Consider the following 19,181-nt stretch of genomic DNA (forward strand, 5'->3'; position numbering starts at 1 on the left):
ACTGGAATTTTCTTATACTTTGAGAAAAATGGATTGAAGCCTTAAAATCTGAGCCACGTAGCAATTATGTTGGTGCAACAGAGAGGCTCGGCTCATTGTGTCTTTCTTCCCTGGTTGCACTGGTATTCTCCATGTGTTTCACTGTGAACTCTCCAACACATACATGCAGAGATCAGGACGTTTTCTATGTCATAAAACCTCAGCACAATGGTTTGTGTATAGTGTTGAAATGTGGGAGAGAGGTCCAGTATTTATATGCTGTGGAGAAAGTGGAGAGGGAGGAGGTTTTTCTCCTTCTCTATTTCTCCACCAATCCCACTATGTCTAGATTGGGCAATCTTGAGCATTGTCTAATATGAATAAGGGTTTTCATCTATTTGAGCAAAACCCATTTGAAACCCAAAACATCCCATGAAGCTAGGGGCGTCTTGCCTATAGAGGCAAGTGGCGCAGGGCGCCAGGGCTCCAAGTTTGTGCCAAGTTCTAGAGGGCGCCTGGGAAAAGGCAGAGGGTGGACGCGGCGCCTCCCGGCATTAGCAGCGCCGCACCTGGAGCCTCTGCCTATTCCCTGCCGGAGGAGCCACCCTCCAGCCGCTGCCCACCCCCTTCAGCCCCACAAAGCTGCCAGCAGTGCTGCAAAAAGGTGAAACCGGGGGGGGCGGCACTGGAGGGCTCTTTGAACCACGGCGCCGGATATCTTTAAGACAGCTCCCAAGTCAATTAGGATTTTGCATTTTATCTGTGCTGCTTTAATTGTTGGAGCTGTATCTCGTGAAAAGGAGGGGTCTCTCTCTCTCTCTCTCTCTCTCTCTCTCTCTCTCGCTCTCACTCTCTCTCTCTCTCTCTGTGTGTGTGTGTGTGTGTGTGTGTGTGTGTAAAGGACCCCTGGATGGTTAAGTCCAGTCAAAGGCGACTATGGGGTTGCGGCACTCATCTCGCTTTCAGGACAAGGGAGTCGGCGTTTGTCCGCAGACAGCATTCCAGGTCATGTGGCTAGCATGACTAAACCGCTTCTGGCTCAACAGAACACCGTGACGGAAACCAGAGTGCATGGAAATGCCGTTTGCCTTCCCGCCACAGTGGTACCTATTTATCTACTTGCATTGGTATGCTTTCAAACTACTAGGTTGGTAGGAGCTGGGACAGAGCAACAGGAGCTCATCCCGTTGCGGTGATTCGAACTGCCAACCTTTCGATTGGCAAACCCAAGAGGCTCAGTGATTTAGACCACAGCGCCACCCACGTCCATATGTACATATATCATCAACAACAACATGACTTCCTTTCTCCATGGTGTGTGTGTGGATGAATTGACCAAAAAGAAAAATCCCAAAAATGTCCGCAGGAAGACAAGTTGCAGATGTGTTTATTTAATTAATTGAGCCAATGTAGCTGGAATGTGCACTGCTTTCTGCATTATGCCCTGCCAGGCCCATCTGACCAGGGCATCCTTTGCCTCTCTTACCCAATGACACACATTACCCATTTCCCCCCCACATGCCAATGTGCCATCTCAACTTATTCAAGACAGATGCCTCTACTACTGCTCTTGTTATCACCTCCCTAAATACCGTATCTCTGAACCACTCATTCCTGTTTGGGGTCAAACCAAACAACTACCAAGATCACTGTCATATACATAAACAGTTTTATAGAAAACTCATTTCTCTCCCCCTCCCCCTCCCCCTCCGCATGGCAATAACACACATTATCTCCTTAGAGGTCACACGATAATGCATTTTGCTTTCTTCCAATAATGTAGAAGTTAATGCTTCTGGTGCCCATTGTGTTCCGTGGAAATAATGGCTTCTGGTCACCACAGGTTAGCAGAAGGAAGCATCAGAACACATCAAATCTGTTTTGCTAATGTGTGTGCCATTGTACAACCAGTGGCTCCGGCCTCATCCATAGAGACTGATGGCCTCAAACTATCAGCGGGAAAAAATGATACAAATTCAAGGAGCATGAGGGTGTAAGGCTCAATTCATAATTTCATTTTCCATAAGGACTTGCTTTTTGCACTATAATTACAATACTTCCTCTGGTATAAGTGTCTCTCCTGCCTTATAGCCATTATTAATGGCCACAACACTGCAAAATAGTTTAATTTGCTTTTATTTTAGATCATAGCTCTCTACATTTGCACTATACCCTTATTAGCTCGTATTTCAACATGCAAACTCGACAGAAAGCATCTGTGCTTTAAAATATACCTGGTAAACACCCATTAACACGAACAAGTGTGCTTTGTGTTTTATTAACAGGAACAAAACTGGTTTTGTGTGTTATCCCTTTCAACAAAGCCGTGTGTCAAAGTTAACGACGGACAAACTGATCCAGTTACTGTTCAGAATCTGGCACCCAAATTATGGATCCCATGTTACAAAGCCACTGTTCTTTCCTTTCTATATATAATTATTCAAATCATCTCTGATTTTTTAAAAAAACATGTGCACAACCAAGGTGCTTCTTGGAGATGTGGTCTTCACAGAAATTGGTATGAACAATTATTCTAATGTTATCGGTTGTTATATGGTTTCAGATTCAAACTTTTATATATATTCATCCCTTTGGCAAAGAGTCCAGGCAAAATTGTCTTGAGCAAGAGTAAACAAGGGGCATTTTTATTTCCATCAGTACCAAAAGGGTTACAGCAAGCAACATTTGAGCATATGAAAAGATGTTGAGGTAAGACTGCTTTGTCATGCCAACCACACAGACTGTGCAGGTACCAAAAAGAGACACCAGTTCACAACAAATATTGGTTTGAATTGAGAGAACGATGACACTTTGCTGTTTCAAAATTGGGAGGGAAGTAAAATTAAGTTGGGATTGTGGTAGGAAACAGAAATTACCAGCAATTTGCTCTCCTGAATGAACGCAACAGCATTGGAAACAAGCTGGAATCAAGCTGGAAAAGACCAGCTATAAGTTTGGATCTGAAGAAGAAACAGTTTGAGAGTAACATTAGCTGGATATCATATTCTGATGTTCTGAAATCAATCTGTTGCACCACACTCAAAAAAGAATAGTGTGGGCTCTTAAGGACTAAAAATGCTGAAAAAAATACTGGGTAGTTATTTGGTAGCCTGTTCTGTGGAACAGTCATTCCATAACAGAATGCAACACCCAAATCCAATCTGAGGTCTGCAAAAGATGTTGTGGAAGCTACCAGTCAAGCTTTGCACATTACCTCTTGTGCTGCTGCTTGTACAATGGGCTGCCGCCAACATCAGCTCCCAGACTTCTTGCGCTGATGTTATGTTAAATCTCACCCGTCATAAAAAAAACCCAAAGCACCCCAAATCATATTTCAATGCCTGATGCCTTTCCAGCGAAATAGGTCTTCCTCTGAGGTTCTTCTGGTTTATGGGAAGGGTCACAGCTCAGTTGTAGAGCATCAGCTTTGGATGCAAAAGCTTCAATCCCCAGCATCTCCTGGTCGGCCTGGAAATATCTCCAGCCCCAAACCCTAGAGAGAGCCATTGTCAGCCAGTGTGGAAATGGCCTGACTCAGGATAAGGCAGCTTCCTAAATTCTCAGGATAAGGATGCTTCCTATATTCCCTACCCTTGATGCATGCCCTTGTGTTGACAGTCAGTGGCACTAGAACCAGGGTAGGTGCCCCGGAAGGACCAAAAAAGAGAGTGTCGTTTGGCACCTTAGGTGAACCACAAAATGTTGTGCCCCACCCCTGCCACCACCAGGGAAGAAGGGTTGAGTGAAGATCTACATCAGGAACAAGAAGGGGAATAAAAATATCTTTTTGGGGGAACAAGAGTGGAGGGAGACAACCAGCATTGCTTATCTGCCAAGAAGCCACTGTAGAGGCAGCATGGGGGAGTGGGGCTGCCGAGGATGTGGCATTTCTTGGAGGCTGGATCTTGCCACCTGAGGTGGTCACCGCCCCTTGCCTCATGGGCAGGCCAGCTCTGATTGTCATCTCTTTCCAAGGTGGGCAAGTCGCCTATTAAGTAGTGGGTGGACATAGCAGACGACACAGTGATTCTCCAAGCAGCTCTCTTTATTCTCAGGCTGGAACGGAATGGAACTGAAGGGCTGAGGCAGCCTGCTTATATAGTACTCAGTAACATGCAACAGTAACAACTCTCTCTAGCTACCCAATCCGTGAACGGCACTCTCAATCCTTCATTTGCATGTGGACCTGAGTGAGAACTGCAGTCATGGTGGGCAGAGTGAAACTATATACCCAACACCCCTAGTGGCCTAGGGTGAGAACTTCAATACATAACATCGCCCTCAGTGCTTCTTCGTGCCTTGCCTTCTCATTCACCACATCTGCACACCTCTCTGAGATCCTGCGGGCAGAATTCATCCTTCTCCTTGATTTGGAATCTACCTCTTGTCTAATTACAATGCCATTATAAATGAGATGTTTTGCTGTTGCCGAAAGCCTCTCCTACTCCGTAATCATGCCCATTGTGGAAGGCAAAGCTGAGTCAAGAATTGCTGCCTCTTTCGAGTGCTCTATTTCAGAGACACCATGCAAGGAAGCCGTCCTTGCAGCTTTTGTTGCTGTCCCGATGTCCGGGCCGCACTCCATTTGCGAGGGAGCGATCCTTCTCCCCCTTGGTAAATACTGTAGCGCTCAGCTTCCTTTCATGCCCAAGCTTTTAAAGAAATCTTTGTGCCATTAAAGACATGGAATTGCTAAATACAGGGCTGCGGCCATTGTTCCTTCCATTTGAAGGTTTAATCACACTTAATGGCTCTCTTGGAGAAAAGAAGAAAGGAAAAGTTGGATTTTTCCATTTTGATGGCTTTACCCCATTGAAAGAGTTTACAAATATTCTCTCCAAGTGTTTTCTCTGTAAATGAGCTATTCAAGAAAGTTTTGCGCAAAAAAAGGTAAGATTTGACATACATTCTCCTGCTCCCTCTTGCAAAAAAGAAAAAAGAAAAGAAAAGAAAGGAGAAAGAAGAGCGTCAAGGGCATATTACTGCTTTTATTGATAGAGTTCTCCGCTATTTAACAATATGTCATGAAGGGAAAGCTGTTATTTTTTCCCACTTCCAACATTTTACAGACAAAAATGGGGACAGGCTTGCAACACCCGTAATTTTCATACTACGGTTCATTCTGTGAGCCGTGCCCTTCCAACATTACACAAGTTGCTGGTGGTTCTTAACCAGGGCTTTGTAAAATCTGGAACTCACCGGAACTGAGTTCTGGCACCTCTCAGGTGGGCACCATTGCCATTATAAGAGAACTAGGGAGGCATTCATGATGAGCTCCGGCACATTTTTTCCTGGAAAAATAGCACTGCTCTTAACCACTCGCTGGCTGCTGTTTTTATTTACCCTGCAATACTCTGCAGAACAGTGGTTTAAAACATAATAACATGTTGTTGGTTACATTAAGACATACTGGGGCAGGAAGGCAGAGGAAGAGACATTCTTGTCTCACAGTATGTCCTCATCAGCAGGTTTAGGGCAGTGTGACTGGTTCCACCCACTAGATGCTGAGCCAAGGGGGCTTCACAGGACGTAACTAGGATGTAGTGAACTGAGCAGAACAGAATGCAAGAGGCAGGGGCGGCGGCAGGAAACACACACCAAATTTTGCCCTCGCATAGGGCGCCGCTGCAATTTGAAAGTCTGCCCCTGGTGTTATCAACCACCTGAAGTATATTTCAGCAAGTTCAGTTGTGAAATGCTAGTCAGTGACCAATCCTGGTGTCCACCATGTGTGCATCTTTCTACGTTTGTACTTAGGGCAGGAGAAATCAGTGTCCCGGATATACCTGTCAAGGCTTCAGGGAATCCTATCCCTCCCACTGTGGGATGCCAAGAAGCAGATAAACAAGAAGAGTTCTTACCAAGTAGTTTATTCTATATTCACACAGAGAGATGAAGGAATGCAGTCTCTCTTAGATACAGTGGTACCTCGGGTTATGTACTTAATTGGTTATGGGTTGCCGTTTGTAACCCAAAAAGTACGCAACCCGAAAATCGCACTTTGCGCATGTGCAAACTGTGCAGAACGCTTCTGTGCATGCGCGTATTGCGCGTGCGTCGAAAAACACTTCCGGGTTACCGGAGTACGTAATCCGAAAATACGTAAGCTGAAGCGGACGTAACCCGAGGTACGACTGTAATGGCCTTGCTCCAAGTAAAGTCCCACCCCCTCAGTCCCTCCTATTCTACGTCATCTCACTGCCAGTTGATCTGTGCTTTCTGCCTCTGAGCTTTCTGTTCTACTACTCTCAGGGCACACCTAGTCCTAGGAGAGGGGGTGGATCAGGAATGCATTCTAGAGACACTGAGTCTGTTAACTGTTTCTGCCCTGGTGCTTTTTCTCCCTCCTGCTCCTCTCCCAATATTTCCCAGCTTCTCCCCTCTGCAGCCTCTGAACGACCTGCAAACCACTGTTCTAAATCTATACTGTCCTCCTCTTCTCAGGAAGGTGCAGGAAGGGGGCAGGGCGGTCCTCACCCTTCCTTTTCAGTCCAGCCCCTGACAATACCCAATTGATCTCCGCACTGGCTCCTACAGCCACCATCTTCTCAGGAGGTCTATTCTGCATAAATGGTGATGGCAAAATATCAGGCCTCTATTGTGGCAGCAGCTATCCTTTGGACCTCCCTCCAGTTGTCTCTGGAAGGCTGTTGAATAATTTCCTTTTTCAACAAGTCTTCTAAAATGATTTTCTTTAAAAACAACAATAAGTTTGTACCAACACAGAGGTAGCTTCCAGGTGTTGTTGAGCTCTAACTCCCATCAGCTCCAAGCAGCCTGGAATTCTGGGAGTTGCAGGTCAGGAATTATGGCAGTTGTAGTTCAGCAACAGATCGAAGCCCACAAGCCCCCTGTTCTTGCACTAGAGACAAGACAACCAACCCAACCCTTTCAGAGTTTTCATTTCTAGAACTGCTGTGGGAGGAGTTGAACTCTGAATAATGGCAAAACGAGGAAGGTGTTCTAAGAAGGCAATTCCACATTCAGTGGTTTGGGTTATTTAAGTCCCTGGGCTTAAGGAACTTGGGGAGGTGGGGCCTCTCTTTAGATAGTAATGTTTATTCCTTCAAAATGTGGTAAGCCAACCCTGCTGCGTTTGGGATCCTCCTGTTTATTTTGTTGAGTAGGGCCATGGACTTCTGCCTCTCAAGTCCAGCCATGATAACATTACTGACCAAAATGCCAAAAAAGAGGAAATTAGGAACAAAATAGGGAAATTTATCAGAGACAAGGACCAGAAAAAAGGAATTGTGCTGAGTGTATGTTTTAGGAGCTATCTATCTATCTATCCATCACTGTTGTTGTTGTTGTTGTTCAGTCGTGTCCGACTCTTCGTGACCCCATGGACTAGAGCACGCCAGGCACGCCTATCTTTCACTGCCTCCCGCAGTTTGGCCAAACTCATGTCAGTAGGTTCGAGAACACTGTCCAACCCTCTCATCCTCTGTCATCCCCTTCTCCTTGTGCCCTCCATCTTTCCCAACATCAGGGTCTTTTCTAGGGAGTCTTCTCTTCTCATGAGGTGGCCAAAGTACTGGAGCCTCAACTTCAGGATCTGTCCTTCTAGTGAGCACTCAGGGCTGATTTCTTTAAGAATGGATAGGTATCGCCATGTTATTTTGCTCATGTCAAATTCTCCACATTTTTAAAATATAAATATTATACTGTACTTCGTATGAAATTCTTCAAGGAAATTTAATTAGCCTGTGAGTTTCCGTGCTATGGCTTCAGTGACTCCATTGACATTGGCACAATAGTACATATCAGGAAGCAGAAAATCTATATTATTTGAATCCTCCCTTACCTTAAAGGAGTAACTTGCAGGGGTTATTCCACATTCTCTCACCACAACAGCCCTGTGAATTTAGGGTGATGCACAGGAAGCTGCCTATACCAAGTCAGACCATTGGTTTGTCCACCTCTGTATCATCTACAGCTGCCTTTGCCAACATGGTGCTGTCCAAACATTTTGGGCTACAGCTCCCATTACATCTGACCATTGGTCATGTTGGCTGGGACTTATGGAAGTACGGCTTTGGAAAGTTCGAATTCTATAAGGTTGCCTTTAAATGCAATCTGAATCATATCCGCCACCCCACACCTAACAGGGGCTCATCCTATTCTCCCCCTCAGTGCATGAAACTTGGGTGCCAAAAGAGAGCAAACATCACATTGTAAGTAAACGTGTACACCTGCTTGGGCCCTTTTGGTGTATGTGTCTTACATGGAGTTTCTAAGCATCTCATTCATGCTTGGAAATTGCTGTGTTCCTTATCTTTTCAAATCCACCTGGAATGTCACATGAGTCGGTCTTTCTAAGCGATGCATGTGATGTCCATTCAATGTGTTTTCATGAATGCAAGCATTGCCACAAAGTTACTGATTAATTGGACAAAGCACAAGAAGAACTACTGATTTCTTGCTGCTGCTCCCTGACTCCCTCAAGATATAAACATGCAAATAATTTTGTCTCATTTTGGTTGGTTTGTCGCTTGCATCTCGTCTGCTCCGCAGCATCCTCCTCCGATGAGTGCTGTTTTGGTGACTGTGGTGGAATCCTCTATTTTCCCATTGGAAGGACATTATTTTTCCAGACGTCTTTGTGTTCCCCAGCAAAAGTGCCTTTCCCCCCACCAATACACCATGCACTTCCATGAAGTATTTCTAAGGCTGCCAAAGTACGTGTGTGAGAGAGTGTGTGGTAAACCTGCAAACTTCCCTGGTTGTGTTTATTTTTAGAAGGCAAATATTGTGCCAGTGTTAACTTCAATTAGCAGACTTATTTGACAATCTGACTACTCCATCTGATGCCTCAAGGGCAAATTTCAGCACTTTATGAGAAAGGTTGGCCGATGCTGGCTCTCTGTGAATAAAATATGCCAAGGAGATGTATCCCCACATTTTAAATGTAACTATGGCATTTACTGAGGCTCCAGTACTTTGGCCACCTCATGAGAAGAGAATACTCCCTAGAAAAGACCCTGATGTTGGGAAAGATGGAGGGCACAAGGAGAAGGGGACGACAGAGGATGAGATGGTTGGACAGTGTTCTTGAAGCGACTAGCATGAGTTTGGCCAAACTGCGGGAGGCAGTGAAAGATAGGCGTGCTTGGCGTGCTCTGGTCCATGGGGTCACGAAGAGTCGGACACTACTGAACGACTGAACAACAATGGCATACATCCTCCGTAAGGAAGACCTTGATGGAAATGCATCATGTCCAGCATGGGTGATACAAATCTTATGCAACTGGTGAGCCAGATTTTGGCCACATCTATCTCATACTATAAACTGCCCTATGACCCTCAGATGAAGGGTGGTATATGAATTTAATAGATGCATACATATTTACAGTATTTACATTAAGGTTACCAGATTTTTTTCAATGAATCCAGGGACACTTTTCAACTTCCTACTAAATAGATGGGTTTTGTCAGGGGACTGATGTGTAAATCTGGGGACTTTCCCTGGGAAACGGGGACGTCTGGTAACCTTAATTTACATACCACTTTAAAAAGCTATGGCTTCTCCCAAAGACTACTGGGAGGTGTAGTTTGTTAAGGATGCTGAGAGTTGATAGGGCACTGCCGTTCCCATCACAGAACTACCATTCCCAGAGATTCCCAGGAAGAAAGATGGCTTGCTAAAGCACTCTGGAAATGATAGCTCTCTGAGGGGAATAGGGACCGTCTAACAACTTTCAGCACCATTAATATTCAGTTCTCAAGATCTTTGCGGGGAGCAGGGGTGAAAACCTGAATAAAATATGGGGGTGCAGGTCAGCCATGCTATGCATAATTACTCACAAGATGCAGCACATGCACACCATTTGAATGGCAATGCCCATCAACTTGGGGGAGGGGCTAGCTCCCTCAAATATTTTATTGGGGGAGGCGAAGGGACCTTGGGCCCTGTCAGGGAATGATCTGAGGAGGAATGCTGGAGTCTGCCTCCCCTTCTTCCTGAACCTTCCAGAGAAGAGGGAGACAGTACAGATTTACAATGGTGGTTTGCAGAGGGTCACAGTTCAGAGACAGAAGAAGGACAAAGTTGGGAAATAATGGGAGAAGAGGAGGGGGGAGGAGCAGAGCAGGAACAGCTGACTGACACGTTATCACTAGAAAGCATTCCAGAACCCCCTTCTCCCAGAACCCAGCGAGCATTGAAAGTAGGAGAGCAAAAGGCAAACAGGCAAAGAGGCGCAAGCGGTCATCATATGAAGAGTGGTGTTGTTGATGAGTGAGAAGGGAAGGGGGTGGAGATTCCTTGGAGCAATGCCATTACGACAAGCATAGCTTTTCCAAGTCTCTCTCTGTGAATATTGAATAAAAGATGTCGGTAAGAACTTCTTGTTTATCCATTGGTGACAGCCTGCCACGAGGGAAGGGAGTCTGATTCCCTGAAGCTTGACAGCCCCTAGGAGTTGGCTGCTATGGTGGGGAGCCATGGCTGATAAGAATTGTGTACAGTTGTATGATTGCGCTTTAACTGTATGGTACAAATGTGGCCTTAATTTGGAGCGGGTAGGCTGGTCCGATTCTTGGCTTAATGATCATCTGGGAAGTCCAACAGTCCTTCCACCTCTGTTTTCCATCAACTTCCATGCCATGTAAAATGTCCTGAGTAGGCACAATGGATAGAAATGGGAAATGTCCACAGCAGGAAGAGGAACCATCTTTTTAAGTACAGAAGAAGAGCCTGCTAGATCAGGCCAAGGGCTCATCTACCTCACTGTCCTGCTCTCACAGTGGCCAACCTGATATCCATGGTAAATCCACAAGCTGGACCCAAACAGGAGAGCACCCTCCCCTCCTGTGGTTTCCTGAAGCTGGTATTCAGAAGCAATGCTGTGGAGGTAGACCATAGACAGCTGGGCTACTAGCCATGTATTTTAGTAGCCATGATGACTATGCTCTGCTTCCATAGTTTGAGGCCTAAGAACAGGGTTTACCTTTGTCTGTCTTGTGGAAAATAGAAAACAAGCATTTTGTTGGACCCAAAACTTTCCATAATGTGCAACATGTAGTTTGTTAGACTATTAGTCAAAGATAAGTACTATGTCGTAAGCTTCCTTTGGAACTTCGTTGTGACTAACAGTTGCTGGATTTGCTGGAGGGTTTTTATTCCTGTGTGAACAATAACCAAGAAGCATTTGTTCGATCAAACTCAGTCCAGGTTTTTTTAAAAAAACACACACGCATGAATACAGCTGGGGAGAGAAGGAAGCTACAAGCTAATGAGTTTCTAATTGGAAGAGCTATGAAGTCTAAAATGCAGGTTTTATCACAGAATTTGTCATGGACCTTTAAGTACAGCACCAGGAACAGGTCCTGTTTTAATTATAAGCCATAAATTGGGAGCTGAGCTCATTGTGGGCTGTGGTTTGCAGAGTGTGAAATTTCCACTATTGAAACTCTCTGTGCAATTTTCAGCCTTTATAACATGATCAGTTTATTCTTGGTTTTAGCCAAGGAGGGTGACATGGCTGGCGATCTTTGTCAGGAAAGAAATATGTACAGAGATGCACTTGAAACTGGGCAGCCAGATAATGCTGCTCACAGTTTTATTATTGCCAATAGCATAATAGATGTTTCATAAATGGAATTAAATAAATACATAGTTTGAAACCACTTTATATTTAGTCAAACCATTGGTCCATCTAGGCACTGTGGCTTGTCATAGTGCAAATCTTTCTTAGAACTAATGTCTGATATCCCTTTTAACTGAGAATACCCAGCATTACATCTAGGACCTGCATGCATTTTACCACCTCCTCTATGCACCACCCTGTTAGAAATGCAACAGCAGGGATCATTCAGTTTGTAATTTAAGGGGTTAATTCTGTCCTTAGTGGTGGTGCTGTTGCTTAGCAACCAGTTAGAGTGGCATGATATTCGCTGAGGTAGCACATGCTCTGATTGGCATGTAGTTCTGAGGGAGTTTTCTCTTGTATGTTTTGGTTGAATATCTCTCTGCTATGTAGAAGGCCTGAAGTAAGGAAGACAGAGGCACTCTGTTCCTTTCTCCTCAAATTATATACTGTTTTGTTCAGCTCCCTCAGTAAAATGTTATCAGTATTTCTTTCATCTATGGATACCATCGGCATTATTTAAGTGATTTGCTAATGCACCCTTGGGTTCATATCACATGAGATGGTATGTTATTGTAAGGCATGCCATTATACTGTTATGAGTTTGGGGTGCCAATTTGTGGGTGTTGGGCACCCATGATTTCTAGATTTAGTGTTATAATGTAATCAATGCTTGGAGAGTTAAACTGAAAGGCACACTATTAATCACTGGACTCAGCTTCCCATGTCCAGGCCAGCCTGATAATGGCCAAGTCGTTAAGCAAACACAGACAGGGTTATTACCTGTCAATAATGCCATTAACTAGGCAAACATTCTGTGCTGGATGCAGACAGGTGGGTCCCTTCCCTGAACTCTGGGTTAGTAGAGTCCCCTGAACTCTGGGTTGGTAGTAGAGTTTCAGGTTAGCAGTTTTTTGCTTGATGCGAGCTGGAGGGAAATTGTTTCAGTCTGTTAAAGTCAGCAAGCTGGAAAGAAGGCCAAGGCTATGTTTTGGAGCATGTTTGATTTCTGTTTGTTTCTGAGGCTGCAGCAATGGGGGAAGGAAAACCCTCTTTGAGTGTAAAGCTGGGAGCTCCTCCATCGTAGGCTCAGGTTGTATATATGTGTAAATAAACCATATACCGGTATCATAAAGGCACCACGGTCTTTGCTGTGCCTCATTTCCGAAGGAAAACCTGGATAAGTGCCTAGATCTCTGGAATCTCACACTGCTGTGGAGATTGAGGGTGACATGTAACAATACTAAACACTCTGCATGCTGAATGTGGAATGGTTAAGGAGCAAGGAACTAAAGATTTCCTACAGAACAAAGTCAGTGGTTGTCATGGACTGGCTGGATACAGAGGAGCACATGGGAAGAAGGTTCAGAGCCAGCGGATTGGTGGTGGGATGAGATGAGTGGTCAGAGGGAGAAGAGGGAAAAGACTGAGAGGAGGAGGCATTGGGAGCTGAAGAGGTAACAGGGTTTAGTTAGCAGAAAGAGGCAAAGAACTCTCCAGACTCAGACAGGAGAGGACAGAGACCAGGAGACAAAGATGGGGCAGACTGCTGAAGAAGCCAGGGAGTCTCCCCCTCCCACTGCGACCAGCTCCCATCCCCCTGGTCTCCCAGAACATGCAGAGAAATAGAGAGGGTAGAGCAATGAGAGGCAAGACGATGGAGCCTTGGAAGGAACTAGGGGAGCAGCCTTAGAGAGTGGTGGGAAAGAGGGGGCCATCAGTTCACACAACTGCCTTGTTGGGGCAAGACCTATTGGGAAGAGTTGCTGTGATCACTAGGCCCGAGGTGTTTTGGTTTTTCGAATAAAAAGTTAACATCACAGACCCTGGTGTTTTCATTGCTGATGTACTCCTGACCCCGACTCCTGACAGTGCTGTACTGGAAGGGAATTCTGGGGAGCACAGCTCCAGGACTCATGCCAGAGCAGGAATGTTGACGTCACCTACAGGAGTCTGTTTGCAGCATCTTAGGTTAGAGGAAAGGTAAGAGGTGACATGACAGAAGTTCTTAAAAGTATGGATGGCATGCAGAAAGTGGAGAGAGGAAAGGCTCTCTTCCTCTCTCATAACACTAGAACTTGTGGACATCCAATGAAGTAAAATGTTGGAAGATTCAGGAAAGTCCTTCGTGCAGTGCATAGTTAAACCTGTGGAAGAGCAGGCAGTGATGGCCACCAATTTGGATGGCCTTAAAGAATTGATGATGGCCACTAACTTGGCTGGTGTTAAAGGAGTCTTAGACAAATTCACAGATGACATGGCTGTCCGTGGCAACTTGCCATGCTGCCCATGCCCTGTCTCCTGCCTCTGAATACCAGTTCCTCAGCATCACAAGTGGACAGAGTGCTGTGGCATCAAGATCCTACTTGTGTGCATCCCACAGACATCTGGTTGGCCATTGTGGGAGCAGGATGCTGGGCCAGATGAGCCATTGGCCTAATCCAGCTGGCTCTTCTTGTGTTCTTAATCAAGAGTGAGAGCACGAGGCAGCAAGGAAATGGGAGTAGATTTTCACGTGGAGTCCTGAAGACTCGTCACAAAGGGAGGTGACATGTTTTTCAGTCTCGCAGAGAATGTTTGCGCAAACACCGCGAGCAGTTTCAGCTGAGCCCTAAATATACTAATCAAGTACACAATTAACAGTTTTCTGCCTTTTAACTGGCTAGTGCTCTTGTTTCTGCTCCCCTGCACTCCAATGAGGCTTGAGCCGGCAAACTTCCCAGTAGATTGTGCCCTGCCTGTATAACATCAACACAGCAGCAAAGTAAATACCCCTCTAATTAAGTGCCTCCTTTTGATTTTTTTTTTATTATTTCATACCAAAGCCTTTTAACATCATTACTGCTGCTTTTCCAACAAAGGTAGGTGATTTGGAGGAAACCTGGGTGTAAATGTGTGTGTTTGTTTTTTTAATTTCTTAGGAGTTATTTTATTTGATAATGACATTAAATATTAGAAACTATAACAGCTGGTGTGTTTATCCTTACTTGAGTGTATTAACCTCTTTAGCCCTTTTTTTCCAGAAGAAGGATTCGGCATTACAGATTTGACTGTCAGCTGCAGTGCCTGGCGGCCCAATGGATTGGCACCCGGACAGAATCTAAAGTCCACTGCAGCAAGTAAACATGGATGACATTGCAGGGAGAGAGAGGGGGGGGGAGCTGCCTGACTTGAGGCACCTGCAGCTGGTTCCACCAGAATAAAAGCAAAGGTTGTGCTCACCAGAGTGGAAAAACACTGAATTTATCTCTGGTTACCATTATCATTATCATTATCATTATTACTTATTTATTTGCCTGGCTATATAATTTTTTTAACATCTTGGTTTGGGGTTGGGGTTGGGAGAGAATGCATCTGCTGAAAGCATATTGTTCTTTGTTGTGTGTTTAGCAGGCATACATACAGGTTTATTGTTCTAGTTACAAGTAGGTAGTCATGTTGATCTGCTGTAGTCGAAACAAACAAAAAAAAATCCTTCCAGTAGCACCTTAGAGACCAAATAAGTTTGCTCTTGGTATGAGCTTTCATGTGCATGCACACTTCTTCAGATACACTGAAACAGAAGTCACCAGACTCTTATCTATAGTGAGAGGGTGGGGAGGGGTATTACTCAGAAGGGTGGTAGGAATGGGTGAATGGCTGATAGGTGTGGAAAACAGGTCGCCAACAGGTTTATTGTTGACACACTTTCATATTTTGATAAAGTGTCATATTTTGATAAAGTGTCAGTGGTGGCATGAACCTTTATGTCTGCCCAACACAAACTACTTTAAAAGCCCCCAAAACAAAACAAAACAAAACCAGCAACCCACCTCTGGGTTGTATTCAGCTAAGACATGCTCAGGGTAGACCCTCTGGAGTTAAAGAACCTAAGTTAGTCATACCCATTAATTTCAGTGGGTCTACTCTGTGTGGAATTAGTATTGAATGCCATCCTCTTTACTTATCTTTCTGAATTTTTTTGGGAGGGGGGAGCAATTTCACCCCTGCATACTATACCTGCAAACAATCATTTGATAATTTCTCCATTATAGTTAATGGGGAGATGTTTGAAGCTTTGGAAAATGAACCGAGGTGAGCCTCTTCCTCTGATCTGAAGTGAAGCAAGTCTTTGTCCAAACCAGCCAGAAGTGAAGCAGTCTTGCATCCAAGCCACCAAAGTGGATTTCATAGCAAATTATTTTTCCATGCACACCCTTAATTCAAATAAGCAATCTCTCCCCCTCCCCTCTTTCCTCCTTGTGACCAAGTCCTTCAAGAATTGCACTAAGAAATTCCCTTGATCATGTATGTGCCCTGGCTGTAAGAACGAGCTTTTATTTATCACAGGATTGTGGACCATGGAAGGGGGAAGAAAGAGGATAACTCATGCATTAAGAACGTAAGAAGTGTTTCCAGGGTGAGGTCAGTGGCCCTGAGAGCAACTGCACTCTTCCCACTTGTGATTCCCAACAACTGGCACACAGAGGCATAGTGTCGCCATCAATGGAAGTAGAATATAGCCACTGTGGCCAGTAGCCTAGGGCAGCCTTATCCTCCATGAATTGGTCTCATCCTTCTTAGAAGCCATCCAGCTTGGTGGCCATCACTACTTGTGATGTACTTCTTGTGTTGCACACTTTCTGAACATATAAACATGTACAGGTGGGCGGATCTAGCCCTAGATCAGAACTGATGGTCCTCCTATAATTGGACTCCCATTCCCATTGGTCCCAGCCAGCATGGGATGATGGGAGTACTAGTCCTGCAACAGCAGATGGGCCACATGCTCTATATGGAACAGTTGCCCATTACTTCAGTGGGTTCTAGATAATAATAGACCTGTACAGGAACTTTAATAATATCAGTTTCGGGGACAACAGTTGTGATTTGCCATCTAAGGGCTTATCTGCTCAGACATGGAGATTTAAAGCACAACGTGTGCTTGGAAAATGCGGAGGAAAGCTAAGTATGGATCGGCCCTAAGTTTGCAGTCACCTAGTTGTAACTTAGCCTCTTGCTACCTCCATAGTTGTCAAGTGGTGCTTTGTGAGAAGCTCCACTGGGTTGCTGAACTTCTTCCTATTGGAGAGAGAATGCACCTTTTCAACAGTTGAACATTTATTGTGTGTGTGTGTGTGTGTGTGTGTGTGTGTGTGTGTGTGTATCACTTAAATTTTTAAAAAGATATCTAAGTGGTGTACATAAAACAATATGAAACAATTAAGACACTGATAAAATTAGCAGATATTAAAAACAAGAAACATAATTACATTGTGTGTCTGGACAGGCTTGCTAAGATGCTGTAAAAGTTTTTAGCAGGTGTCTAAAAGAGTAATAGCGAGGTGGACTGTCTAATGTCAAATGGCAGGGAGTTCCAAAGCATTGGTGCTGCCACACTGAAATTTCAACTCCTAATCCAGAAGATGGGGAAACAAGCCTTGCATGGGGCTTGTAAAAGCGGAAATTCAGCAGGCTGAAGCGGTTGAGAAGGCAAGGCAATCCTTCAAGAAAACTGGTCCAAAGAGGTGAAGGGCTTTATAACGCACTCAACAACATGGCCTAGTAACAAACCAATTGCACAGAAAGTGTGCAACTGTCTGCTTGTGGTCACACCACCCCATGTGTTCATAACATCCTTGAATCTAGGGCCCAGTGTGTAGGCAGTTAGATTTCAAGGACAGAACCCTAGCACACTTTAAATTGGGGTGGCAAATGTATGGAAGTGAGAGCTGGACCATAAAGAAGGCTGATCGCCGAAGAATTGATGCTTTTGAATTATGGTGCTAAAGGAGACTCTTGAGAGACCCATGGACTGCAAGAAGATCAAAACTATCCATTCTGAAGGAAATCAGCCCTGAGTGCTCCATGGAAGGATAGATCGTGAAGCTGAGGCTCCAATACTTTGGCCACCTCATGAGAAGAGAAGACTCCCAGGAAAAGACCCTGATGTTGGGAAAGATGGAGGGCAGAAGGAGAAGGGGACGGCAGAGGACGAGATGGTTGGACAGTGTTCTCGAATCTACTAACATGAGTCTGACTAAACTGCGGGAGGCAGTGGAAGACAGGAGTGCCTGGCGTGCTCTGGTCCATGGGGTCACGAAGAGTCGGCCACGACTAAACAACTAAACAACAACAACAAGTGTTGGTATACCCTCCAAGTGTTCCAGTTTTCCAGGGACAGTCCCGGAATTACAAAAGCCGTCCTGGCTTCTGATTTGATCCTGGAATGTCTCTATTTCCCCCACCAATGCTGCCGCTGCTGAGCTCAGGGAGGAGGATGAGCTAGAGCATGTCCCAAGTAGTGATGGCAGCAGCGAGGAAGCATCCCATTGCCCCTCTAGGTCTGCCGCTGCCAGCCTCCTCACTTGGACAGCCCACAGCAGCCGCTGGAGAGCAGAGGAAGAGGAGCAGAGGCATGACGCACCAGCTCTGAGGGGCAGGCAGAAGGCAGTCCACCCTGGGCAGGAAGAAACAGGAACAGAGCAGAGCACAAGGAGTCTTGATTTCACACACACACACACACACACACACACACACACACACACACATGCATGCAGTTTGTGTCCACATCTAATCTTGCCCCTTTCTAAAATTTATTTATTGGTGAGTGTTTTTCTCTTTGTAAATCTGCCAGAGAATAGAATAAAATAAAATAAAATTGGGATTAAGGGGTGTTCTCAGGGCGGTGGAAGGCATGTGTGCTGTGTCCCATTTGTGTAGCGGCGGTGGCGCTCGACCTTCTTCTGGTAGGAAAGGGATTTTGAGGGATCTGAGGGATTTTGGAGGGTACATGTTTGGTCCTCCTGATCTTGTCGGTCTCCAGTTTCTGTCAGTCCCAGTCAGCAAGGTGATGGGTGATGGGTGTTTTTGTCCAGCAACATTTGGGGGGCCATAGGATTGGACACCTTCGCTTTAAAAACATCCCTTTATAGTGGAAAGGAAGGGAAGAACTGGACATATATTGGGGAAGGGCTGCAGCTCAGTGGCAGAGCATCTGGTCCGGGTTCAATCCCTGGCATTTCCAAAACCACCAGTCAGTGCAGACAACCCGGAGCGAGACAGGCGAGTGCTTTGGTTCAATCCAAGGCAGCTTCCCGTGTCCCTGTGTTTTCAAACTACGGGCACCAGCGAAACACGTTTCCGTAGCCAGTGCGGAAATGAGAAACAGTCTTTTAGATTGGCAATGAAATAAATAAATTACAGCACTGCTGAAAGGTCAGGAATGGGAATAGGGACAGAAGAGAAAGGTTTTGATGGCTCGTTTCTCCCCGCTCCCCTCTCTGCCATGCTTTCTGCCACCTGCATCCCTTTATGAAATTAGATCACTTACATTTTAAAAGAAAGTCTATTCTTTTTCATCGCGGGCCACAAGCAAGCCTAACGCTACCTTTTGTGCAGAACCCCCTGCTAGCCGAGGTGGAGGCGTATCATCACTGCATCCCCCGAGATCCTACCTTGCCTCTCTGGCTCTTGATCAGAAAGAAGCAGATGGTTATTTACAAATAAAATAATCAAGACCTCAAGAACGCTTCTCCCTTCCCCCTACAAAAAAACAACAACAACCCACCAACCCAGCTGCGGATGAGGCCAGAATGAGCTCAACTCTCTTGCAGCCCCTCCGCCAGCTTTTTC

The sequence above is a fragment of the Lacerta agilis genome, chromosome 3, assembly GCF_009819535.1.
Source record: "Lacerta agilis isolate rLacAgi1 chromosome 3, rLacAgi1.pri, whole genome shotgun sequence".
Lineage (NCBI taxonomy): Eukaryota > Metazoa > Chordata > Lepidosauria > Squamata > Lacertidae > Lacerta > Lacerta agilis.